Genomic DNA, 26,332 nt, shown 5'->3' with positions numbered 1-26,332 from the left:
CTTCAGACAGAAAATCAAACTGGATGCATGAAAGAAGCAATTTGTGAGGTACTGAGTTACTTTAGAATTCTAGAAGGCCAAAAAAGAATAGTACCAAGCAGGTACTTTTTTATTCCCTAGGTCCAATAGCAGATCATGTTTTAAAATGATAAAGTGGAAGAGAAGAAAGTTACTTTTGATAACATTGCAGATTTACTAGAAAAATACAGCTTCCGGGAATACCTGTTGACTACTTTGTTAATGATCTTTGTGAATTTTATTGTTATTTACAATTAGTACTGATTGAGACAGAATTGTCGTCAGAGTTTCTGATTGGTTTCTTTCAGATATGTTACAATCGAAAAAGGAACTCACATTAGAAAGAACTATCCAAGTCATAGTTGCAGCTTAAATCTGAAAACAGCACAAGTGATGAACAGGAACAGAAAGTCAACCTCGTTTAAGGAGCTCATCAGACATTGTCAACTTTCTAAAGTACAAAAACACCAAAACATTACATGATCGTTCAGCACAAAAGTACTTAAATAATTTGATGCTAGATCTCACAGTTTGAGATGCAGAGTTAAATCATGACACAGATAAAACAATATCTGCTTTAATCATACCAATGCAACTCTTGTAAGAAAGTGGGCCAATTTCAGAGAATGTGCAAAGTTAAAAACATCAGATATCTAACAGTGCTTACTTGTACAAAGTGGTTAACACCTTACACAAGAGAACATCTTTGGAAGAAAACCCAGATGAACCAGACACACCTCTGTTAGAATGCATTCCCTTCTATGATGATATACCACTTTTGAATGATGCAACAAAACTATGCTTAAGAAATCTGAATCAGATATTATTTTAGATCATAGATGCTAATGATCTTCAACTGATATCAAACTTGGTACCAATGTGAGTGTTATTGTATTATCCCTACAGTGATTAAGCAGGCCATTTGGCCCATCAAGTCCACACTGACCCACCCTCTATCTTATTCCTGCATTTCCATCCTAGATGCAATGGGCAATTTAGCATGGCCAATGCAGCTAGGCTGCATATCTTTGGACTGTGGAAAGAAACTGGAGCACCTGCAGGAAACCCACAGAGGCACAGGGAGAATGTGAAGGCTCCACACCTGAGGCTGGAATCGAAACTAGGTCCCTGGTACTGTGAGGCAGCAGTACAAACCACTGAGTCACTATTACCACTCATTATTTGAAACATCTCCTTGGTCGATGAGAATGAACCTACAATTTTCCTCACAAAGAACAGCATAGCACAAGAACACCACTCAAAATCAAAGGAATTATGAGTGTTGTCAGAGAACAGCCTGATGAAGGGTTCCAACACGAAATGTCGATTTTCCTGCTCCTCTGATGCAGCCTGACCTGGTGTGTTCCTCCCATTCCACACTGTATTTACTCTGCAGTTATAGCTGTTTCCTAGTTGCTGAGAACAGTTGTCATATTCATTGACGGGATATGGGTGTGAATGCCTGGACCATTATTTATTGCCTATCCCTTTGTTTAATGTCTTTATTCAATCACAGGCTGAGGGCATTGCTGGCCAGCATTGATTGTGCATCCCTAATTGTCCAAAGGGAAGTTAGGAGTCAACCACATTGCTGTGGGTCTGGAGTCACATCTGGGCCAGAACAGGTAAGGACGGCAGTTTCCTTTCTTAAAGGACACCGGTGAACCAGATGGGTTTTCCTGACAATCGCAAATGAACTCATGGTCATCATTAGACTCTTTAGTTCCAGATATTTATTGAATTCTGCTGTGGCAGGATTTGAACCTGGGTCACCCAGAACATTACCTGAGTCTCTGGATTAATAGTCCAGCAATAATACCACTAGACCTATGCGTCCCCCTCATTTTTCTGGCCCTTTTTTCTGACAGTCTGGAATCACATGAGGAAAGGATGTTAGATTTCCATTCCCACAGTACATGAATGAACCAAATAGATTCTTATGACAATTGACAGTTGTGACACTCTCACCTTTCGGCTAGTTTTTCTTTTATTCCACATTTTGACTGAATTTAGCCTTCACCATCTGTCATTGTGGTATATGAAATCTTGTCACGATCCACGTTCCTTTCTCTCTATCGTCCTTCTTTTCCTCGCTCCCCATTTTTACTCACTGTCTCAATCCCGCGCTCTCCCACTAACCCCTCTCTTTCACACCTGCATTTCTCCACCATGTCTCTCTCTAACTCTGTGTAGGTTACATGGGCTTGAGATCAGTATGACAGGTCGGCACAACATCGAGGGCCGAAGGGCCTGTACTGTGCTGTAATGTTCTATGTTCTCCTTCTCCCCATAGCTACGTCTCTCCCTGTCTCTCTCTCTCTTCACCCACCTCCCCATCTCTCCTCCCTCCCGCTCTCCCGCTCTCTCTCTCCCCTTACTCATCTTTCTCCCTTTACTCTCTTGTCTCCAACATCAGCACCACAACAGCAGCCTCACAGAGGCCCACACAGGATTGGCTGGAGATGCATGTCAATCATAACGTTTACTGATTACTATTGGCGAAAACGCCGCATGGGCGGTGTCCGCTCCCATTGGCCGTCCTTTGTCCATTGTGGATTGGTCGTTATCTATGTCCATCAGATGGAGACACAGTTATGATTGGTTAGATAGGGGAAACGAGGCGGGGGAGGAGCTCTGATTGGTGCTCGGGCTGGACCCGTTGACGTCAAGGACGTGGTGCCCCGCCCCTGCTGTCAGGGCCCGAGCAGCAGAGGCGAAGGGAACTGGCTTGAGAACCTTCAAGGTAGGGGCGGGGGTCGATATTGGGACCGGTCGGTGACTGACACTATCTCCGGGTGTATAGGAGCCCGAACCATAGAGGCTGGGGACTGTTGTAAGGACTGGGTAAATAGGAACGGGGAAGCGGGGATTGACAGCTGGGACCGGGAGGGAGGGAGAGAGATACACCATCACCGTCAGAGGGACCGGGAGACGGTCGGGCAGGACCCGGCCATGGAGAGAACATCATGTGGGGTCGATGACCAGTCTCTCTCGGGCAGGGACGGCTCGTTGCCACAGCGACACTGTAGGGAGGGGCATAGTTTAAATCACTGCATGAGGGGAGGGAGAGGAGACAGCCTTGTCTTTCGCCCTCCGGCGACTCTAATGGCGGCAGGAGGATGGAGAAAGAGGGAGGTGTCCCTGAGGTAGGCCAGGGTGGGTACCAGGAAGTGTGAAAGGTGTTAGGGAGGGTTGGGAGGTTGTGACTGGAGGGGAAGTGGGAATTGTGAGTGGGGTGGAGGGAGGGCGGTCAGGAAGTGGGAGAGCGTGATTGGGTTAGGGGAAGACTCTGGACTGATAATTGGCTAACAATGGAGCTGGATAGAGCAGTGTGTTGATTGGAGAGAGTGCAGTGCGGGATAGATGATTGGGAGGAGACAAGGATAAAAAGGGGAAAGCCAGACTGGCTATGAAATTCATGGACTTTCCTTGTTTGTCTTGGAGCAAGGTTAATAACAATTAAGCCTTTAACATTTTTTAATGTAATTGAAATCAGATGGCATGTGATAACGGTATGAGTGACCAAGTCTTAGTCAAAAGAAATGTTTTAGGGAGTGTCATAACTGACAAAAGGGATCTTGAGAGGGAAGATGGGGTGAGAGGGCCTAAGCAGCTGAAACTGTAGGCATGAATGGTTGAACCATTGAAATTGAGATACTGAAGATTGGGGGGTTGGGGGAGTGCAGCACAGATATTTGTGTGGGACTAGAGGATGCTGCAGAGATGAGGGGAAAAACCATGGAGGAATTTGTAAGCAGAATGAGAATTTTTAAAATTGAGATTGCTTGACTGGGAGTCTGGTATAGGTTGGTGAACACAGGATGTATAGGGACCCACAATGATATCAAACTGCAGTTGGGAGCTTATTTGGTGGAATTTATTGACCCCAAATGTTTAGACTGAAACAGTTCCTTGACCAATTAAAGAAACAACTACTCACCCCAGTGCTGGATATTGGATAAAGCCAGAAGTCACATGACACCCTTTATAGTCCAACAGGTTTATATGAAATCACAAGCTTTTGAAGTGCTGCTTCAGCAGGCGAAGTGAGTAACAAAGGATGATGAACGAGCAGTGTTCCAAAAGCTTGTGACTTCAAATAAGCCTGTTGGACTAAACCTTGTGAACTGTATCTTCTGACCTAGTCCACTCAGTCCAACACTAGCATCTCCATATGATTGATATGGGATAAGTCTGACAGGTTAACAACAGTGGAAAATCTAGGAGAATAGCATGCATGTGAAAACTAATGGTATGTCTTCAGATGGTGTTGCCATGAGGCTCAGGTTGAACCCTTGTGGGACACCAGAGGCCATGTCACAGGAGAGATAAACAAGATAACAGTTAAGTACAACTTTGTCAGAAGTTCAGATTGATTCTGTCAGAAACTAGTATGTTTTGGCTGTGGATGTGCTCAAGAACACTCACCTGTTAACACCCATTTGGGCTAAGGAAGTTCTTTACCAAAATCTAAATCAGAACACGCTGTCTGTGTCCACATTTCCTATTTTGCTGATATTGACAGCTCGTTTACTATCTTAAGTGAGATTCTGGCAATCTCTTAAAAATATTGCTGTTTAGAATGCACATAAGCAACAAAAAAGGGCAATGCGATGAAAATTTTAGAATAATGAATGGTTTTGATTGTGACTCTAGGTTGGTAACCAAAGAACTTACAAAGATTGAATATTTTCACAAGAGGATTATATGTAATAGGTAAAATAAGTCTAGCCCGGGGGTGAAGATTGTGGTACAAATTAGATAGCTGTACCAAAATGTTAACACAGATAATGGCTGTCTCTGCAAAATTTTACCCCATTATTTCCATATTCCTTTATTTCATTCCTTCCAATTTCTGCCTTGAAATTGTTGAATGGTTGAACAATCAGGGATTCCAAAGGTCAACTTATCTGTTCTTACCACCAATTTTAATTGGTGTCAGCCATTGTTTAGAAAAGCACATTGTGTGCCCAGTGCAGCCAAATTGCATATTACTGCATTGTTTACATTTCAAACATTTCCTCAACTACAGTAACCTTGTCATTCCTGTTTGATTTCTGGTGAACACCATGTTGTGTGTCGAGTACATAATTGATACTAGTGGTCAGTATAGATATTTTCTAATCAAGCTGTTTGGAGATGTTATTGCATGCCTCTGGAGTACATGGGCCTTGAACCTGGGTTCTGGCTCAGAGGTAAGGATACTAAATGGCTGTTATAGATTAATGCTGTTTCCTTCTCATTCATTAGACTTATAAATTGATATACTTGGTGACACCTCCTAAATAGGGCACTTGTAGAACTCTTTTCATATTGGTGACGCTTTTGGCAACCCAAGATTACTGGATTGTTTAAAATAGGCACTGAGAAAGGTAACAGGGAGGCTACGGTTTTGGTGTCAATCTTCTCATGTGTTTCCATCAACTGTATCGAGCAAGTAATCTGGAGAACCCTGCAACGTCATTAGAATTTACCAATGTTTATTTCTTTGATATGACAGGTTAACCAGCAGCTGGCTTTTTACACATGCTGGGTGATTGGGTGTACTGTCCTTTCGACAGCATGTGCTCTCTCTGGTTTCATGCTGATTTTTATTTGCATGGTTAGTTTAGAGGATGTCAACCAATCTCCAAACTAGTGTCCCTTCAGTCAAGGGACAAGTGATGACAACCTCCTCTGAGTAATGTCAAAAAATGCCTGGTTTGCTCTTCTAATTCGAATACTGTGGCTGAAGAGAGCAGAATTAGATGAATTGGATCGGAAGTTGGCTTGCTGAAAGAAGACAGAGGGTGGTAGTTGATGGGAAATGTTCATCCTGGAGACCAGTTACCTGTGGTGTACCACAAGGGTCGGTGTTGGGTCCACTGTTGTTTGTCATTTTTATAAATGACCTGGATGAGGGCATAGAAGGATGGGTTAGTAAATTTGCAGACGACACTAAGGTCGGTGGAGTTGTGGATAGTGACGAAGGATGCTGTAGGTTGCAGAGAGACATAGATAAGCTGCAGAGCTGGGCTGAGAGGTGGCAAATGGACTTTAATGCAGACGAGTGTGAGGTGATGCACTTTGGTAAGAGTAACCGGAAAGCAAAGTACAGGGCTAATGGTAAGATTTTTAGTAGTGTCGATGAGCAGAGAGATCTCGGTGTCCATGTACACAGATCCTTGAAAGTTGCCACCCAGGTTGACAGGGCTGTTAAGAAGGCATACAGTGTTTTAGCTTTTATTAATAGAGGGATCGAGTTCCAGAACCAAGAGGTTATGGTGAAGCTGTACAAAACTCTGGTGCGGCCGCACTTGGAGTATTGCGTACAGTTCTGGTCACTGCACTATAAGAAGGATGTGGAAGCTTGGAAAGGGTGCAGAGGATATTTACTAGGATGTTGCCTGATATGGAGGGAAGGTCTTACGAGGAAAGGCTGAGGGTCTTGAGGCTGTTTTCATTAGAGAGAAGAAGGTTGAGAGGTGACTTAATTGAAACATATAAAATAATTAGAGGATTAGATAGGGTGGATAGGGAGAGCCTTTTTCCTAGGATGGTGACGGCGAGCATGAGGGGGCATAGCTTTAAATTGAGGGGTGAAAGATATAGGACAGATGTCAGAGGTAGTTTCTTTACTCAGAGTAGTAAGGGAATGGAACGCTTTGCCTGCAACGGTAGTAGATTCGCCAACTTTAGGTACATTTAAGTTGTCATTGGACAAGCATGTGGACGTACATTGAATAGTGTAGGTTAGATGGGCTTTAGATCGGTATGACAGGTCGGCACAACATTGAGGGCCGAAGGGCCTGTACAGTGCTGTTATGTTCTATGTTCTAAGCAGGGCCTTCTCCTTTAGAGGTCCAAGTTGACCATCTGTCTACTTTCAGCACTTTCCACTATTTGTCTCCAAATTTCCAAGGTTGTTGTGGTGAAAATATTTGAAATCTAAATATCAGAACACAAGTCAATCTTGTGATGGTGTGAACTAGGTGCATGGTGTGTCACCTTTTTCCAGCTTCATTTTTCCTGACTAATGTAATGTATTTTGATAATGTGAACAGCAGTGGGTTTGATGGATGTGATGATTAATTACTCAACAGTTGAGATTTTGGTGACTCCGCATTATTGAACACTGAGAGGACAAAGTATGGTAGATGGACAATTCAGCAAGGGACGTGGATATGGAATGCAAAGATGCTAAGGAAGGGAGTTTTGGTAATTACAAGAAAGTGGTTCATGTAAATGTGGCTTCCAGTCAGTATAACAGGTGGGGAGACTGACAGCTGTGTAATGTTGGTAAAATCACATTACATGGTGGATAGAACCATGGATTTGGCTTCTGAGATTAATGTGAAAATGATGGATTGAAGGTTCTTTATTTGGTAGAGGCCAGCATTTGTTGTTCACCCCTAATCCCTTTCAAGTTGGTGGATGTGGTGCTTTGAACTACTGTAGGTGCATTGATGGTGGGTAATTGAGTCAAGTTTGGCGGTTGGTGCTCAATCCTTCCCTTGTGCATCAAAACCAGAGGGGGAGTTGATTGTTTGTAAAACCTAATGGTTTATGGTTGGCTGATTGTTATATTGCCTTTAAACTGGATGAGTTCTGTAGGAGTGCTAGCCGTAATACACAATGAATGCCAGTTATACATGTGCAATCCATTCAGCACGTTGTAAATAATTTATCCAACAATAACTTAAAGGCTGCATCTCAATGTCAAATTCATTTTAAATGTGCTCAGCCTTCTTTCTGGGACTTTATTCCAGACATTGACTTTCTTTTTGTGCAATTCAGAATTTCTTGACATCAATTTTAATTCTGTCATTTACTAGCTTGAACATGTGCTTGTAGTCTTTGCTCTCAATTGAGTTGAAAGTGATTTTCCATATTTCAATCTCTTGAGCTCTATATGTCAACTCTGATACCTCTCCAGACTGATAGGCTTGAGCTTTCCTAATCTGATCTGGGCAAAAGCTCAACCTCATGGTTCCTTTTGCGCAGCCTGCAATAATTCAGCATCACTGGAGGCTGTCAGCTAGAGTTTTGAGAGATCTGTACAAAACAGAAATTACACGAATGGTACTTGTAGTTGTTACAATTGGGTCATCTACTATCTGGGAAGGAGACACACTGTTCTTAGATTATCTATGTATAAAGTTTGAGGAGTTTATTCATTATCTGAGTGAATGAGTTGCGTTTGGATTAGACAGGTATTTTTAGTGCAGTGAATTATATTAAATGGGGATGTAGAACATGGAGCAGGAGTAGGCCAATTGCACTTTAGAGCCTGCTTCAGCCATTTAATAAAACTTATGACTTATCTGCTTATAGACTCAAATCCTTGCAATGTTGGTGAAGTAACGATGGCAGAGGAGTTGAATAAATTTCAAGTGTCTGAATAATCCACGGTTCTTTGTCTTTATTCTTGAGTTGACTAAATGCTTTGCACCCATCTCCATAGAGGAAGACACTAGTAGCATTTCAAAAACTCAATCAAGGGGCAAAAGGAAGCGAGGAAATAAATACAATCTCTATCACTAGAGAAAATGTACTAGGGAAACTATTGAGGCTAAAGATCATTAAGCCCTTTGGACCGGATGGGATGGATCCTAGCGTGTTAAATAGAGTAGCAATGGAGATGCACAAGTAGTAATTCTCCAAGAACCCTTTAGATTTTGTAAAAATTGTAGAGCAGGGAAGCGCACTGTTCGGGTCAACTCATCTGCACCAACCAGACATTACAATCTGATCTCGTTCCGATTGCCAGCATTGCCCCATGTTCCTTTAAACCTTTCCTATACCCATCCAGATGCCTCTTAAATGTTATAATTATATCCATTCCTCCACTTCATCCAGCAACTCATTCCATACATGCACTATCGTCTGCGTGAAAATGTTACCCCTCAGGGTCTTTTTTTTTAAAAATCTTTCCTCTTTCACCTGAAACCTTTGTTCTCCTTTTGGGATGCCCCCACCCTAGGAAAAAGACCTTGGCTGTTCACCCCCATTTCCTACATACTAACCTCATTGCCCCCTTGACCTGTCCGTCCTCCCTGGACTGACCTATCCCCTCCCTACCTCCCCGCCTACACTCACCTTTACTGACTCCATCCTGCCACTTTGACCTGTCTGTCTCCTCTCCACCTATCTTCTCTTCTATTCATCTTCTATCTGCCTCTCCCTGTCTCCCTATTTATTTCAGAACCCCTCTCACCTCTCCCATTTCTGATGAAGGGTCTAGGCCCGAAATTTCAGCCTTCTTGCTCCTCTGATGCTGCTTGGCCTGCTGTGTTCATCCAGCTTTATACCTTGTTATCTTGGATTCTCCAGCATCTGCGGTTCCCATTATATCAGGTTGGAGATGGGGGTGGGGCTTGAGGTGGGAGGAGGCGATAGGAGGGAGGAAAGACAAGTTAGGGAGGTGGCGACGAGCTGGGCTGGTTTTGGGATGAGGACAGGGGAAGAGAGATTTTGAAGCTTGTGAAGTCCACATTGCCATTGGGCTGCAGGGTTCCCAAGTGGATTACGAGGTGCTGTTCCTGCAACTGTCAGGTGGCATCATTGTGTTACTGCAGGAGGCACAGGGTGGGCATATCTGAGGAATGGGAAGAGGAGTTGAAATGGTTCGCGACTGGGAGGTGCAGTTGTGTGTTGCGAACCGAGCATAGGTGTTCCACATAGCTGCTCTCAAGCCTCCACTTGGTTTCCCCGATGTGGCCTCCTCTACAATGGGAACAGTGGATACAGAATACCACATCAGCAGATGTGCAGGTGAATATCTTGATATTGAAGGTCTTCTTGAGGCCTGGGCTTTCCTGCTCCTCCGATGCTGCCTGGCCTGCTGTGTTCACCCAGCTGTCCACCTTGTTATCTTAGGAACTGCAAATGCTGGAGAATCTACTATCTCAGTAGATTTCTATTCTCTTAATGCTTATTTGACCCAGTTACAGAGGAACCAGTTTCACCTGACCCTTTCTTTAAGCCCATCTGCAATGAAGTGGAGACGTAGCAAAACCCTGTCCAAGGGAGGCAACTTCAGAGTTTTAAACTGTGGATTTCAGTTAAATACTAATAACAAAAAAAAATGAAATTGTCAAACGATTTAGGCTTATCTACCAACTGCCATCCTTAGTTGTTGGTATTTTTGAGTTAATGAACTGAAATTGAATCGGAGATTTAATCTGTATGATTCACTTCTGGGAGAAAAAAATATACAGGCATGGACTATTTTCTAAATGGTGAGAAAATTCATAAAGCAGAAGTACAACGGGATCTGGGAGTGCTGGCCCAGGATTCTCCAAAGGTTAACTTGCAGGTTGAATCCCTGATTAAGAAAGCGAATGTAATGTTGTCATTTATCTCGAGGGTTGGAATATAAAAGCAGTGATGTGCTTCTGAGACTTTATAAAGCTCTAGTTAGGCCCCATTTAGAATACTGTGTCCAATTTTGGGCCCCACATCTCAAAGGACATACTGGCCCTGGAGCTTGTCCAGCGGAGATTCCCTGGAATGATAGGCCTTGCGTATGATGAACGGCTGAGGATCCTGGGATTGTATTCATTAGAGTTTAGAAGGTTGAGGGGAGATCTAATAGAAAGGTACAAGATAATGCATGGCTTAGAAAGGGTGGACCCTGGGAGGTTGTTTCCATTAGGCGGAGAGACTAGGACCTGTGGGCACAGCCTTGGAATTAGTGGGGGTCAATTTAGAATGGAAATGAGACATTTCTGCAGCCAGAGTGTGGTGGGCCTGTGGAATTCGTTGCCATGCAGTGCAGTGGAGGCCGGGACATTAAATGCCTTCAAGGCAGAGTTTGATAAATTCTTGATCTCGCAAGGAATTAAGGGCTACGGGGAGTGTGCAGGTAAGTGGTGTTGAAATGCTCATCAGCCATGTTTAAATCGCGGAGTGGATTCGATGGGCCAAATGGCCTTACTTCCACTCCGATGTCTTATGATCTTCCTAACTGAGCATCAAAATAGCTACATTCTCAGTCTGATTTGCTGTTTATAAAAAAAAAACTTGCCATGTGAAGTTATCTTCCCATAATGTTTCATAGTAGCGAGTGTACTTTTGAAAAAGACCTTCATTGATTTATGACAATGTGAGGTGCAAGTTCTTGATTTTTATCATACAAAAACCTGTTGTCCAGCGTTTATTGATTAGTTTAAATCTGCCTCTTGCCAATTACATATTGATGTGTTCCTTGTGATGAAATGCTGTAGTGGGGACACTGTCATGAAACTGCCTCAGGGCCATATTACGCTGTTAGTATTGGTCATAAGTTTCTTTCCTAAAATATTAAATTTTCTGTGGAAGTCAAAAGAGGCTCACCAGGTAAAAACCACAAGAGAGTTCTACCTTCAAGGCTGGATGTGGCTGTGAGTTAAGAACATGAATTATGCTTCTGCAGTGTACGAGTCAACATGAGCACATTTTTGAAAACCTATTGTTTTTGAAGCATATTAATCTCTACCATATTGTGTAGTTGTTTTCATTGCTTACACTGTATTCCTGTGGTGTCTGTAACTAATTGATGGAAAGATAATGGTATGAGCAGGAGAAAGCGTAGAAGAGAGGAAAGGTGTGTGGTCAGCTACCAGTTGCACAAAACTATCTGGTAAAAAGGTGAACCTTGACATATACCCTCGAGAGTATGAAACCAACTGCTATCAGGTAGAAATGTCAGTCAATTCTGCTAGAAAGAATGCCACTCATTAAGATGTTCCCATGGCTGATGGCGGAAAAAAATCATTGCACTAAATATGTGGGGAAATCCTTTGGTATTGATGTATGATGTTGACTCAGTGGTACCTGTAATCCAGTTCGTATCCTTTGTCAGGTAGCATGGTTTTCATGCTGATTTGATGGCACCTATAACGGTGCAGCCCTAAGCGTCTACTGTCTTGGACTACCAATTTTGATTTTGCTCCTCATGAGCTGGAGTGGTACTTCAATTCAGAATTTCTAAGAGTTGAAGGTTACTAAGTGAAATCAGTGCATGAACAGTATTGATAGTGCTGACCCCTGGGGGACCTCACAAATTTCCTGTAGTCTGGAGAAAAAAAATAACGGTATACTCAGCCAATGTCTGTACTGCTGCAGTCCCTAAAATTCCATTGACTTCAACTTTAGAATGTCTCTTGGTGATTTATCAAATGCCACATAATTATCTTTTAACCACTCAATAGATTAGAAGGGGAAAGGCAAGCTTCTCTGACTGTTTGAGGTAACACCCATTAACAGCATTGCCAAGCATATGTAACCCCATTGAAAAATTCAAGCTGGCTCATGAAATATAGTTTACTGTTAAGATGGCTTTTCATATTGCGTCTGCAGTTGCTGAAATGACAGATAATTTTAGAGGTCTGCAGAAAAAAAGCCCTTCAGCCCCTCAGTTCTGTGCTGGTCAAAACAACCATCTAATTATTCCAATCTCATTTTCCAGCACCTGGCCTATGGGCTCATGTACCTTGGCGTCACAAATGACCATATAAATACCACTTAAATGTTATGAAGATTTTTGCCTGTAAGGGTTGTACAGGCAATGAATTCAGGATTTTCTCCACTGTCTGGGTACGCTGTCTCAATCATGTCTCCCCCTCTCAACCTGAGGAAAATGACCCCAGTCTATTCAGTTTCTCTACAATAACTAAAACTCCAATCAGGCAACACCCTGGTAAATCTCCTTTGCATCCTCCCCAGTGCTATCAAATCACACTTTGTGTACGTGGTACATTCATTGATATTAAATTTTCCCTGTGGTGTAGAAAGGGGATAGAATAAGCAAGGAGTTGTTCTAGTTGAAAATATGTACTGCTATCATTATAAACAAGTTACTTTTTACAAAGTCTCAATCCCATCTCTTGCTTTCATACCCTGGCGCTGGAGACTAGCTGCAAGTTCTAGCTATTGTTCACTTTGCTTCTGGCAGCAGGGAAATCAGACAAAAATGTTAAATTTGAGCCACTAATTTAGTTCTCTCATTAGACAAATGGGTTGGGGGGGGGAGAGGTGCATGAAAGCAAATAAATAAAACACATCCTGCCCCACTATTGATCGGTCTGTGTATTGTGGATTATTCTCTTACTACTCATGGCCTCACTAATGCCCTCTGTAGAATTGATAGGTTCAAAGGCATTTTCATTGACGTGTTCAGCAGTACCGCTCACGAAAATATCCCTCTGCAATTATGAATGATTTGGCTGTAGGTCAGCATAATTAGTCAAAGGATTTGACTTTGTCATGGAGGGGGAATAGCTGAACCCCCCTGATAATTGAACCAGAACACAAGCCTGAATCCGTTATGATGGGATTAGGGGTTCCCTTTCAATAATTACCTCAAACACCCAGAGAAGCTCGCCTTTCCCCTTTGTAATCTATTGTGTGGTTAAAAGAAAGAAAATCCGTGATATCCCCTTTACAAGTAACAAGAAATAATTTCACTATTTAACCCAACAATGAACAAATTAACAGAATTACCATCAAACTGAATAATTTCCCCCAAGATTACTAAGTACTTCCTAACTGGTCTAATTTCTACTAGAAAACTGTTCAAATAAGCACAAGTTCCACTTAATAAGAGAACAACAAATTATAACTTCAACTCTACATGGTCACACAGACTCCGTCTTCTAGAATATTCTCTCATCCCTGCTGTCTTCACAAGTGCCTTTCTTCGAATAATTCTGCAGTCAGAGGTGTTCAGTATGTAACTTTTTCAATGAGGACTTTGAGCTAAAATATTTTAGCCCATCCATTTAATCAAAGTGCTGAATGGTACTAACTCTGCCAGGTGGCGGATTGCTCTCCTGGATTTTCCAAATGTGCTCATCTTATATACCGACAATGACATAAGCAAATTCTTATGTGATTAGCTTCAGATTGTCAACACCATCAGTTTTTAAATTCTATCAGCTTTCTATATTTTGGTGCTTGGTTTAAATTAATTGGCCAAATTCAAACTTGTTGCCTTGGTTAAAATGCTGCACAGTTGTTCTACACAAAATATTTCCGTTCAGGCACTCTGTGCACCTGCATTTATAAACTTCAAGCACAGACAAGGCACAAGCTCTTAAAGGGACCATGGTACTTTTTTCCCCCCCTCACGCAATCATGTTTACCAACAAACTCTAACTTTCTGCCTTCCCATTCATGAATCTCTACCCAAGTTCGTAACAACTCTGAATTTTTGGTTCATTTCTCTCCTAATCTTTGACAGTGCCCAACATCTCTTCCCCCCCCCCCTCCCCCCACCAAACGTTTACTATCGTTTTGAGGGTGTGACTGATCTCTGCTGGGTAATGTGAATCTATTACTCATTTGTTTTTCAGTCTTTTTAAGGACTGGGAGCTGCAGTATTTTCTAATCCTTTCAAGTGTGGTCTGATTGAATGATAAGTTCATAGTTTTTCAAGTGTTCTAACCTGTCTGAAATAGAAAATGACATTATACAAAATCTTTACTCAAACTCATTACATTTAATACGTTGGTTAACTCCTCAAACTTCTCTGCAGTTGAATTTTTGATTTTGCGGTAAATGTGAATTTACACTGAACAGATATCAGTATGAAGTTCGAATGGTGAGTGAACAAGTAACTTACTGTAGGAGATAACAAGAAGGGTCTAGACCTGAAACGTCAGCTTTCCTGCTTGGCCTGCTGTGTTCATCCAGCTCTATGCCTTGTTACCTCAGATTCTCCAGCAACTGCAGTTCCCACTATTACTGTAGGAGGAATGCCTTCCCCTTACCCTCTGTTTTCCACCTTGTTCTTGATAGTAGTAGTGACTTTTTTGGATATGTAGTCGGTCGGAAGCAGACAGGAAAGGCTAATACTGGTTCACATCGCTAAAATAGATGTGCAGAGATTTGATTAGGGACATAGAATGATTGAACTGAGACAAATATTGTGTTTGGAAGACTGGTGTATATGTTTGGAGAGCTTCCAGTGCATATGTATAATTAGATTTATTTATCTCTCTTCTTATGACACTTTTTGCACAGTCAGCTCAGATGTTTTAGGAAGCCAGGAGCTCTGTTCTGTATAACATGCCTGTGTCAGAGTTTTAACTGTAGTCGTGGTGCTTTCTCGACACTTATAAGCTAAGTATTTTGGATTAGATTCTCCAAAAAAACTAGAATTTTAAATGACTCATGAACTTAACACATCACTTTCTAATGGTGGGAAATTATTCTGTATTTGTGAGCCATTGATTTGTCTTCTCCAATACTGTTATGTTACTCATCGGTCTCAATCTACTGCTGTTGAGGTAGTTGACTAATCAGTGTTTCTCATTTGACCAGATTGGGTCTGCCCTTGGTTATATACTAACCTATCCAAATGTAAAATTGAATGCCTTCAGCATTGATTCTCATCCAATTCCTATATCCTACTTAATATTTTCCAGGGTTTGGATCCCTTCTCCTCTATATCCTGTCATGGCTCCTTGATGCATCATTTGCAGGTATGGGGTTATTAACCATGACGACGTATACAATATGTGTTAAGTGATGGGTTTTCTCTTCATTACACGGGTAGCTTACTTCTACCTTCCAAGCTCTGTCAGACTGCATTTCTGAAATCATTGTCCCCCCTCAAACTGCTGACACGCTTCTCAGCTTCCACCCTCTAGAAACTTTATCTCACCAAAATATTGCTGTTGTCACCTGTCTTACTTGCATAGCATTGTCTTGTTTGTCTCCATCCTTTACACTGGCCTCCTTTAGTGCCTTAGATTGAAAATTCTCAAACTTGCATTCAATTTCTTTCATGATTTTGTCAATCCTGACCTCTTTGTCCTGAATCTGGCCTCCTTCAGAATTCCCCTTTCTTTACCCCCAAATTTTGGAGCTATGTCTTCAGCTTGTTTGTAATCAAGAGATGCCTACAGCATGGTTCCCAAACTTTTCCCTTCACATGACAAATATTAAAGATACTAACATTTACCTTTGATATCAAACAGTTCAAAACTACCACCTTTTAAAAGAAAACAATGTAATTGTACTGCTGGATGAATTTCATAGATCAAGCTGATGTCATCTGAACTGAAAAATCTATGGATGCTGTAAATCAGGAACAAACACAAGTTGCTGGACATGCCATGTGGGTATTTGACTATTCAAGACAATATGTTAGGATGTTTAATTTGTGTTGATAATCTGATGTTCAAGGAGGTCTGCACTTGTGACCAGACATTATTGAATGCTCTTTCATTAAACTAATGGATGTGACATTCAAAAACGTAAAGTGCAAGAGAAACTCGGCAGATCTGTCAGCATGGTGGAGAAAGAAACCGTTAATGTTTCAATTACAAAGAAACTTGTTCAAAAATATTAACTTTTTTTCTGTCAAACCTGCTAAGTTTCTCCAGCACCTGCAGTATTTTGTTTTTATTTGTAACAGTTAAGTGTGTGTTACCTTTCAGCTTTGAGCAAGATTATACTGGTTCAATAACATTGCCTGTGAGGCCTTCCTCTTGATGAAAGATGTGCAGACACAATTTCTTCAAGATATGTAAAGATACTAAATAATTAAACTTAATACCGAATGTTATAACTTCAATTTTACCGAGATCACAATGTTGTTTGGCACGACTGCTCACAACTGAAAAATGGAGATTGTATCTAGGGATTCGCTTGATCCTGCTGATTGTACCTGACACGTTTTCTCCATTAGCTTTACCAAAACCCCAATTTCTCTAGTTAGCCAACATTCCCTACACCTACCAGCCTTACCTTTTAACCCCTAATGGGAACATACTGTCGCTAGACTCTTGTTATCTCATGCTTTTGAAGGATTTCCATTTTCCAGCCATCCATTTACCTGCGAATAACCACCCTCAATCAACTTTTGAAAGTTTTGCCTGATACTGCCAAACTTTGCCTTCCTCCAATTTGAATCTTACCTTTTAGATGCAATCTATCCTTTTCCATCGCTGTTTTAAAACTAATAGAATTATGATCACAGGCCCCAAAGTCGACTTACACTGACATCTCGGTCACTTACCCTGCCTTATTTCCCAAGGTCAAGGTTTGCTCCTTCTCTACGCCATCCAAACCTTTAACACTGTGGCAGTCCCAGTCTGTTTGGGAAATTTAAATTCACTTACCATTTCTCAACTTCCTGCTGACTTTGTGTGTGTGTGTTGGGGGGGGGGGGGGGGGTGGGGGTTGGTGGAGGAGGTTGCGGTAGCAGTGTTGTGTGGTTTATAGTGCAATCCCAATAAGGTGATCATCCCTTATTTCCACCCAAATAACTTCACTGGATGTAGTCCCTGCAATACCCTCCCAAACTACAGCTGTAATGTTATCCCTAATTAACAAGACCATACCCACTCCCCTCTCGCTCCCTTTCTATCCTCCAGCATTGATACTCTGGGCCATTTAGCTGCCAGTCCTGTTCATCCCTGAGCAACATTTCCTTTTCCAAATATCTCAGCCCCATGTTCACAACCATGCTGTGAGTTCATCTGCCTTACCTGTCAGGCCTCTTGTATTGAAATAAATATGGTTTAATTGATCAGAGATACCTCGTTCTGTAATTTGCTCCTGACTGCCTTGACTATTTGACTTGCTCCTTTCCCCACCTGCACCAGCTTCAGACTGATCTCTTCTCTTGCTGTGTCTCCACACCTCCTAACTAGTTTAAATCCTCCTGTGTAACTCGAGCAAATTCTATTGCTAATGTATTAGTCCCCTTCCAGTTGTTGAAGAATCTTTCTAATTAGGAGCTCTCCTAGAGAAAATAGTCTAAAACACTCAGATTTAAAAATCTGCCCTCAGGAGCTGAACGGATTACTTCTTTTGCTTCAGAGATGTCACTTTTTAAGATATTCCATTCAGGAATACTTAAAAATATGTTGTGGCCACAAATAATCTTGTCTAAGCTTGGATAATTAGTCTTTGGGTGCTGTATTGGAGTGTGGGTAGTCAAATGCCTTTGAAATTACAATAAGAGGTTCATTGAAGATACTACAAGTATATAGTCATACGTGGAAATGCTGGCCCAACCAATTCTTGATGCCATTTATCCTCCTGGAAAATTTTAGTTCCTGCCACATTTGGCCAATGCCGCCTTCTCCCTCAACCCAGTAGGCTTTTAAAATTTTGGTAAGTAGATCTAATTTCAAAATCATTAGTATTTTTCACCTCCCCATCTAAACTGTGATGCTATACGTTATTTATAATGTGAAAGCACTGTAAAGAGCTTTCAATAATACTTAAGTGGCATCTATATACACAGCTCTGAGATTACTGTACTGTGCTGTTAAATCTCTATCCCCGGTGTAATGTTTGACAGCCTTCCTAAATCACTTTGCACTGCCAGATTGAACCTCTGCTTTATCTTTTCTGTCATAGCAGAAAATGTTTTATTTAATGTCAGCTGTTGAAACATAAAGAAATACTGTTATTGCTTCTTTCAGTTTGCTTCGCTGCTTTTAGCAGAACACGGTGGGTTCAGTAATGTTACTGGACTAGTAATCCAGAAACCTAGAATAGTGTTTTGGGGCATGGTTCAAATCCCACCATGCAGCTAGTAACTTATAATTGAAAGCTCGTCTCTGTTACGGTGAATGCAACCGTCAATTGTCATCAAAACCCATATGATTTGCTCACACCCTTTATGAAGCATGTTGTCCTCTTTACCTGCTCTGAGCAAAAGTGGCCTAATGGTCCCCTAACTTAGCTGAACAAGCTGCTCAGCTCGCAAGAAGTAACCTGTCAGCAGTAGACATATCAATGAATGAATTTAAAACAGTTATCTGATACCTGTGAAACATGGCAAGGTCTGCTTTTAACTGAAAGCAATCCAATATTAATGAGACAGACCTTAACAATGTACCAAACTCTAGATACATTATTTAAGTCAGAAATACATTTAACTTGGAGTTAATTTAGGGCCTATTTTCTTAAGCTGATCTCCCTGTTCCATGCAAAAGATGGCCAAAACTCTGACGGTGTTTGTTGAATGGCCACAGAACAGATTCATCAATTCATTCTGTTTTTACACTTCATATTACACTTCAGTTTCATGAAACTTTACATTTCATATTGATACAAAATACCTTGCAAGAACTGTGACAAACACTACATTGGACATAAGATAATAAAATGTGAGGCTGGATGAACACAGCAGGCCAAGCAGCATCTCAGGAGCACAAAAGCTGACGTTTCGGGCCTAGACCCTTCATCAGAGAGGGGGATGGGGGGAGGGAACTGGAATAAATAGGGAGAGAGGGGGAGGCGGACCGAAGATGGAGAGTAAAGAAGATAGGTGGAGAGGGTGTAGGTGGGGAGGTAGGGAGGGGATAGGTCAGTCCAGGGAAGACGGACAGGTCAAGGAGGTGGGATGAGGTTAGTAGGTAGCTGGGGGTGCGGCTTGGGGTGGGAGGAAGGGATGGGTGAGAGGAAGAACCGGTTAGGGAGGCAGAGACAGGTTGGACTGGTTTTGGGATGCAGTGGGTGGGGCGGAAGAGCTGGGCTGGTTGTGTGGTGCAGTGGGGGGAGGGGATGAACTGGGCTGGTGTGGGGGAAGGGGAGATTTTGAAACTGGTGAAGTCCACATTGATACCATATGGCTGCAGGGTTCCCAGGCGGAATATGAGTTGCTAGCCCAGTTCATCCCCTCCCCCCACTGCACCACACAACCAGCCCAGCTCTTCCCCCCCACCCACTGCATCCCAAAACCAGTCCAACCTGTCTCTGCCTCCCTAACCGGTTCTTCCTCTCACCCATCCCTTCCTCCCACCCCAAGCCGCACCCCCAGCTACCTACTAACCTCATCCCACCTCCTTGACCTGTCCGTCTTCCCTGGACTGACCTATCCCCTCCCTACCTCCCCACCTACACCCTCTCCACCTATCTTCTTTACTCTCCATCTTCGGTCCGCCTCCCCCTCTCTCCCTATTTATTCCAGTTCCCTCCCCCCATCCCCCTCTCTGATGAAGGGTCTAGGCCCGAAACGTCAGCTTTTGTGCTCCTGAGATGCTGCTTGGCCTGCTGTGTTCATCCAGCCTCACATTTTATTATCTTGGAATCTCCAGCATCTGCAGTTCCCATTATCTCTGATACTACATTGGACAAACAGGCAGAAAGCTAGCCACCAGGATACGCGAACATCAACTAGCCACAAAACCACATGACCCACTATCACTCGTATCCTTACACACAGATTAGGAAGGACACCACTTTGATTGGGACAACACATCCATCCTAGGACAAGCCAAACAGAGACACGCACGAGAATTTCTAGAAGCATGGCATTCCAACCGGAACTCCATCAACAAACACATTTGATTTGGAGCCAATCTACCATCCTCGTGGGTTGGGGGGGGGGGACAGGAAGTGACATCACCAACCTAAGGAAACCTAAACAGACAAATAGAAGGGGGGGGGGGACAGGAAGTGACATCACCAACCTAAGGAAACCTAAACAGACAAATAGAAAGCGGGGCATAACACCAGCGCTTCGGAGGCTTACTGATGATGTTACCTAGAATGGTGACAAAACATCTGATAAATAACCTTCCAGCTCAGTGAGCAAACTCGCATCCAGAACCTCAACCAGAGCTACAAATCTTCTCAAAACTCGCTATTTCATATTGAAGCATGATTCTCAGGCGTCCTGACAGTGTAGGTTTTGAGAGGATGTTTCCGTTTGTGAAGTAATGTAGAAATGGGGGTCATTTTTAAAAAAAAAAATTCCTGTTGAACATCGGTGAGGAGGAGTTTCTTCCTTTCAGGGGCTGTTTAATGTTTAGAATTCTTTTCTCCAGCAACCACCAGAGGCTGTGCCATTGAATGTCTTCAAAGCTGAGCTTGACAGATTGGTCAATGAACAAAAAGTTAAGGGTTAGGAGAGTACAGGTAGAAAAAGTGAGCTAAGGAAACAAACTGATGAGCCATGATCTGATTGAATAGCAGAGCAGGGTTAATCACCCAAATGGTCACTTCCTACTCCTAGCTCTGACTTTTCCCACTATATGATAAAGGCATTTTTTAGTGTCATGAGTTAATTGGCACCAAAAAATGCAAACTGCCAAAATTGAATTACAAAGAAATACTGTTGAATTTAAGAAGGAATGCACAACAAATTATAACATTAAGAACCATAAGGCAGAACATAAGATGAACAGGTAGCCTAAAGCTAAAATTTTGCTTATTAATTGAACTTGTAGTCATTTGGTAGTACAAAACCTGAGTATAGGGCTAAAAAAAAAGGCATTTTGTCAAAACATTTTGTCTTTTTACACTGTTTTGAGTAATAATTAGGTCTGGTTGCTCAGTGTCACATGCTCAACCACCTAATACATTAAGCTAAATCAAGTACATTTATTAACTGAGTCAACAGATTTAGTATTATGGAGCATGCTGCATTAACCACGGGATTTTAAAATATTGTGGGTAACACAACAAAGCAGAACATTTAAGTAGATTAAAGTGTATAAGAAAAAGAAGACGGTCTCTTTTCTATTGTTTATGTACAAGTAACTCTTGAGACTGGGGTGTGATTTTGCTTTAGGATTTCTGTTTGATGCAGGAACGTTGGGTAACGATTGATACTATCGACAAATCTCAAATAGAGTCTGTGAGGACCCTTGGGGTAACCAGCATAAGTGTAGTCATTAACATCATATTTGCTGGTTTGTGCGTTAAATTATTTTAGGAACTACCTAGCACTCCCAAGAGCACCATATCACATGCCACAGTGGTCCCCTGGAAAAATTTAAATGTGCAACTGACGACTGAAGTGATCTCCACACGGAATCAATCCAGTAAGTACCTACTGCCCATGTGCATGAAGAATAGGCATGACCCATACTCACATGGCCATAAGATGTAGCAGCAGAAGTAAGTCATTCAGCCCATCAACTCTACAGTACCGTTTGGCCGTAGTTGATCTGATAATTCTCAACTTCACTTTGCCTTTACCTCATAACCCTTGATTCTCTTAATGATAAGAAATCTTTCTATCTCAGCCTTCAATATTCTTAATAACCCAGCCTCTGAATCCTCCTGTGATAAAGAATTCCATATGATCTTTACTGTCACAGGAAAGTCGTCCTCATCTGTTTTAAGTGAGCCGTCCCTTACTCTGAGATTATGCCCTCTGGTCCAAGACGCTCACTTAAGGAGAAACAACCTTTCTATCAAACTTGTCAACTCTTAAGAATCGTGCATGCTTTTCCCCTAAACTTCAGTGTGTACAAGTCCAACCTAGAAAATGGTCCATCCATAGCTGACCTCAATTTGTGAGCTTTCTGGAAACTGCCAGAATGTCTTTCCTTGGATAAGGTAGTCAAAGTTGTTCACGGTATTCCAGTGCGGTCTAATTAGTGCCTTGTGTAACTTTAGGAAAACTTCCCTATTTTCCTATAATTTTGTTTTACCTATACTTTATTCTCCTCTTAAAGGGAACAGTCCATTTGCTTAACCTGTTACCCAAACTAACTACTTCACTTATTCATGAAGACCCTTCAACCCCTATGGTGAAACTTTCTGCAGTCTTTAATCCTTTTGAATAAACACTCAGTACTTCTATTCTTCATGCCCAGTGCATAACCTCTCACATTCCCTGCATAATATTCCATCTGCCAAGTTTATGTCTGCTTGCTTAACCTGTCAGGGTGGCATGGTGGCTCAGTGGTTAGCATTGCAGCCTCACAGCTCCAGGGACCTGGGTTCAATTGCAGCCTCGGGTAACTGTCTACGCGGAGTTTGCACATTCTCCCCGTGTCTCTTTGGGTTTCCTCCAGGTGCTCCGGTTTCCTCCCACAGCCCAAAGATGTGCAGGCTAGGTGGATCGGCCATGCTAAATTGCCCGTAGTGTTCAGACGTGTGTAGGTTATAGGGGGATGGGTCTGGGTGGGATGCTGCAATGGGCGGTGTGGACTTGTTCGGCCGAAGGGCCTGTTTCCATGCCGAAGGGAATCTAATCTAATCTGTCTGTATCTTTCCATAGATGTCTGCCATTCTCACCACTTGTCTTCTAAACCTATTTTTGTACCTTCCTCAGACACAGTGATTGTAAACCACGAACAAAGACAAAATAGCGGGATATAGCAGAATATTACAGCAGATTGCAGTGTCATACCCTCTCCACGGGCTTTCTTGCTCGAAGCAGCTTAAGGAATTTCTGAAGGATGCTCATCTAAAACAGATGAGGAAGGACTTTTCCTGAAACTGATTACCTGTTATTTCTTGCTTTTTGAATTCAAAGCAGACTTTTATTTCTCTCAGCCAGGATGCTTTGTGAACTGTCACTTCAGTTTTAATGGGAAATGCAGATGCTGGAGAATCCAAGATAATAAAATGTGAGGCTGGATGAACACAGCAGGCCCAGCAGCATCTCAGGAGCACAAAAGCTGACGTTTCGGGCCTAGATCCATCTTCAGAGAGGGGGATGGGGTGAGGGTTCTGGAATAAATAGGGAGAGAGGGGGAGGCGGACCGAAGATGGAGAGAAAAGAAGATAGGTGGAGAGGAGAGTATAGGTGGGGAGGTAGGGAGGGGATAGGTCAGTCCAGGGAAGATGGACAGGTCAAGGAGGTAGGATGAGGTTAGTACGTAGGAAATGGAGGTGCGGCTTGGGGTGGGAGGAAGAGATGGGTGAGAGGAAGAACAGGTTAGGGAGGCATAGAGATTTTGAAGCTGGTGAAGTCCACATTGATACCATTGGGCTGCAGGGTTCCCAAGTGGAATATGAGTTGCTGTTCCTGCAACCTTCGGGTGGCATCATTGTGGCACTGCAGGAGGCCCATGATGGACATGTCATCTACAGAATGGGAGTGGGAGTGGAAATGGTTTGCGACTGGGAGGTACAGTTGTTTATTGCGAACCGAGCGGAGGTGTTCTGCAAAGCGGTCCCCAAGCCTCCGCTTGGTTTCCCCAATGTAGAGTAAGCCACACCGGGTACAGTGGATGCAGTATACCACGTTGGCAGATGTGCAGTTGAACCTCTGCTTAATGTGGAAAGTCATCTTGGGGCCTGGGATAGGGGTGAGGGAGGAGGTGTGGGGGCAAGTGTAGCGTTTCCTGCGGTTGCAGGGGAGGGTGCTGGGTGTGGTGGGGTTGGAGGGCAGTGTGGAGCGAACAAGGGAGTCACGGAGAGAGTGGTCTGTCCCGAAAGCAGACGGGGTGGGGATGGAACAATGTCTTGGGTGGTGGGGTGGGATTGTAGATGGCGGAAGTGTCGGAGGATGATGCGTTGTATCTGGAGGTTGGTGGGGTGGTGTGTGAGAACGAGGGGGATCCGCTTTGGGCGATTGTTGCGGGGACAGGGCGTGAGGGATGTGTTGCGGGAAATGCGGGAGACGCGGTCAAGGGCGTTCTCGACCACTGTGGGGGGAAGGTTTCGGTCCTTGAAGAACTTGGACATCTGGGATGTGTGGGAGTGGAATGCCTCATCATGGGACCAGATGACGCCGAGGCGGAGGAATTGGGAATAGGGAATGGAATTTTTGCAGGAGGGTGGGTGGGAGGAGGTGTATTCTAGGTAGCTGTGGGAGTCGGTGGGCTTGAAATGGACATCAGTTACAAGCTGGTTGCCCGAGATGGAGACTGAGGGGTCCAGGAAGGTGAGGGATGTGCTGGAGTTGGCCCAGGTGAACTGAAGGTTGGGGTGGAAGGTGTTGGTGAAGTGGATGAACTGTTCGAGCTCCTCTGGGGAGCAAGAGGCGGCGCCGATACAGTCATCAATGTAATGGAGGAAGAGGTGGGGTTTGGGGCTTGTGTAGGTGCGGAAGAGGGACTGTTCGATGTGACCTACAAAGAGGCAGGCATAGTTGGGACCCATGCGGGTACCCATGGCCACCCCCTTAGTCTGTAGGAAGTGGGAGGAATCGAAAGAGAAGTTGTTGAGGGTGAGGACGAGTTCGGCTAGGCGGATGAGGGTGTCAGTGGAGGGGGACTGGTCGGGCCTGCGGGACAGGAAGAAGCGGAGCGCCTTGAGGCCATCTGCATGCGGAATACAGGTGTATAGGGACTGGACGTCCATGGTGAAAATGAGGTGTTGAGGGCCAGGGAACCACTCTCTCAGTGACTCCCTTGTTCGCTCCACACTGCCCTCCAACCCCACCACACCCGGCAGATTCCCCTGCAACCGCATGAAATGCTACACTTGCCCCCACACCACCTCCCTCACCCCTATCCCAGGCCCCAAGATGACTTTCCACATTAAGCAGAGGTTCACCTGCACATCTGCCAATGTGGTATACTGCATCCACTGTACCCGGTGTGGCTTACTCTACATTGGGGAAACCAAGCGGAGGCTTGGGGACCGCTTTGCAGAACACGTCCGCTCGGTTCGCAATAAACAACTGCACCTCCCAGTCGCAAACCATTTCCACTCCCCCTCCCATTCTTTAGATGACATGTCCATCATGGGCCTCCTGCAGTGCCACAATGATGCCACCCGAAGGCTGCAGGAACAGCAACTCATATTCCGCTTGGGAACCCTGCAGCCCAATGGTATCAATGTGGACTTCACCAGCTTCAAAATCTCCCCTTCCCCCACCGCATCCCAAAACCAGCCCAGCTCTTCCCCTCCACCCACTGCATCCCAAAACCAGTCCAACCTGTCTCTGCCTCCCTAACCTGTTCTTCCTCTCACCCATCCCTTCCTCCCACCCCAAGCCACACCTCCATCTCCGACCTACTAACCTCATCCCACCTCCTTGACCTTCCCTGGACTGACCTATCCCCTCCCTACCTCCCCACCTATACTCTCCTCTCCACCTATCATCTTTTCTCTCCATCTTCGGTCCGCCTCCCCCTCTCCCTATTTATTCCAGAACCCTCACCCCATCTCCCTCTCTGATGAAGGGTCTAGGCCCGAAACGTCAGCTTTTGTGCTCCTGAAATGCTGCTGAGCCTGCTGTGTTCATCCAGCCTCACATTTTATTGTCACTTCAGCTTTGCCTATTTTTCTGCTGTGTGGGAAGTCTTTAAATCATACTTGAAATTAGCCTCTGTGCTTCATAAATCTAACATATGAAATTAGACATCCTTTTTTTTTTGATTCTCAGTCCTGGACTCGGTTTTACCCATACTTTCAGGTGAAATACTTACATAGAATTAAGGACAACAAAAAGTAAAAAGGGCTAGAAACAAACAAACAGGTCAGATAGCATCTATGAAGAGTACAAAACAAAGCATTCCATTCCAACTGCAGCCTCACCAACATCCTGCCACACAACTTCAAAGAACTCTGTCTGTGCCAAAAGCCACCTTCACTGTCTTGCCTATCTGTCCTTCACCCTCACAGGAACATTTCGACAGTGAACCTGAGTCACTGTGGGACTGGACGAACACAGCAGGTCCGGCAACAGAGGAAC

The 26,332-nt window shown here is 43.5% G+C and overlaps 1 protein-coding gene across 7 annotated transcripts in view; it reads left to right on the top strand.

Moving 5' to 3' along the window:
* Positions 1 to 2,692: 2,692 nt before the first annotated feature.
* LOC125447489 (EVI5-like protein) overlaps positions 2,693 to 26,332 on the top strand; it is a 291,619-nt gene continuing 267,979 nt past the window's right edge. For 6 of the 7 annotated variants that reach the window (XR_007246559.2, XM_048521914.1, XM_048521910.1 and 3 more), the window contains exons 1-2: positions 2,693 to 2,761; positions 15,408 to 15,464. The gene's annotated coding sequence lies outside the window, so the exon portion shown is untranslated. The remainder of the gene's footprint in view (positions 2,762 to 15,407; positions 15,465 to 26,332) is intronic. The other variant, XM_048521909.1, reaches the window with a different exon arrangement.

The sequence above is a fragment of the Stegostoma tigrinum genome, chromosome 35 (assembly GCF_030684315.1).
Source record: "Stegostoma tigrinum isolate sSteTig4 chromosome 35, sSteTig4.hap1, whole genome shotgun sequence".
Classification (NCBI taxonomy): Eukaryota; Metazoa; Chordata; class Chondrichthyes; order Orectolobiformes; family Stegostomatidae; genus Stegostoma; species Stegostoma tigrinum.
Note: the sequence above shows the minus strand (reverse complement) of the source record. Positions and strands in the feature narration are given on the sequence as shown.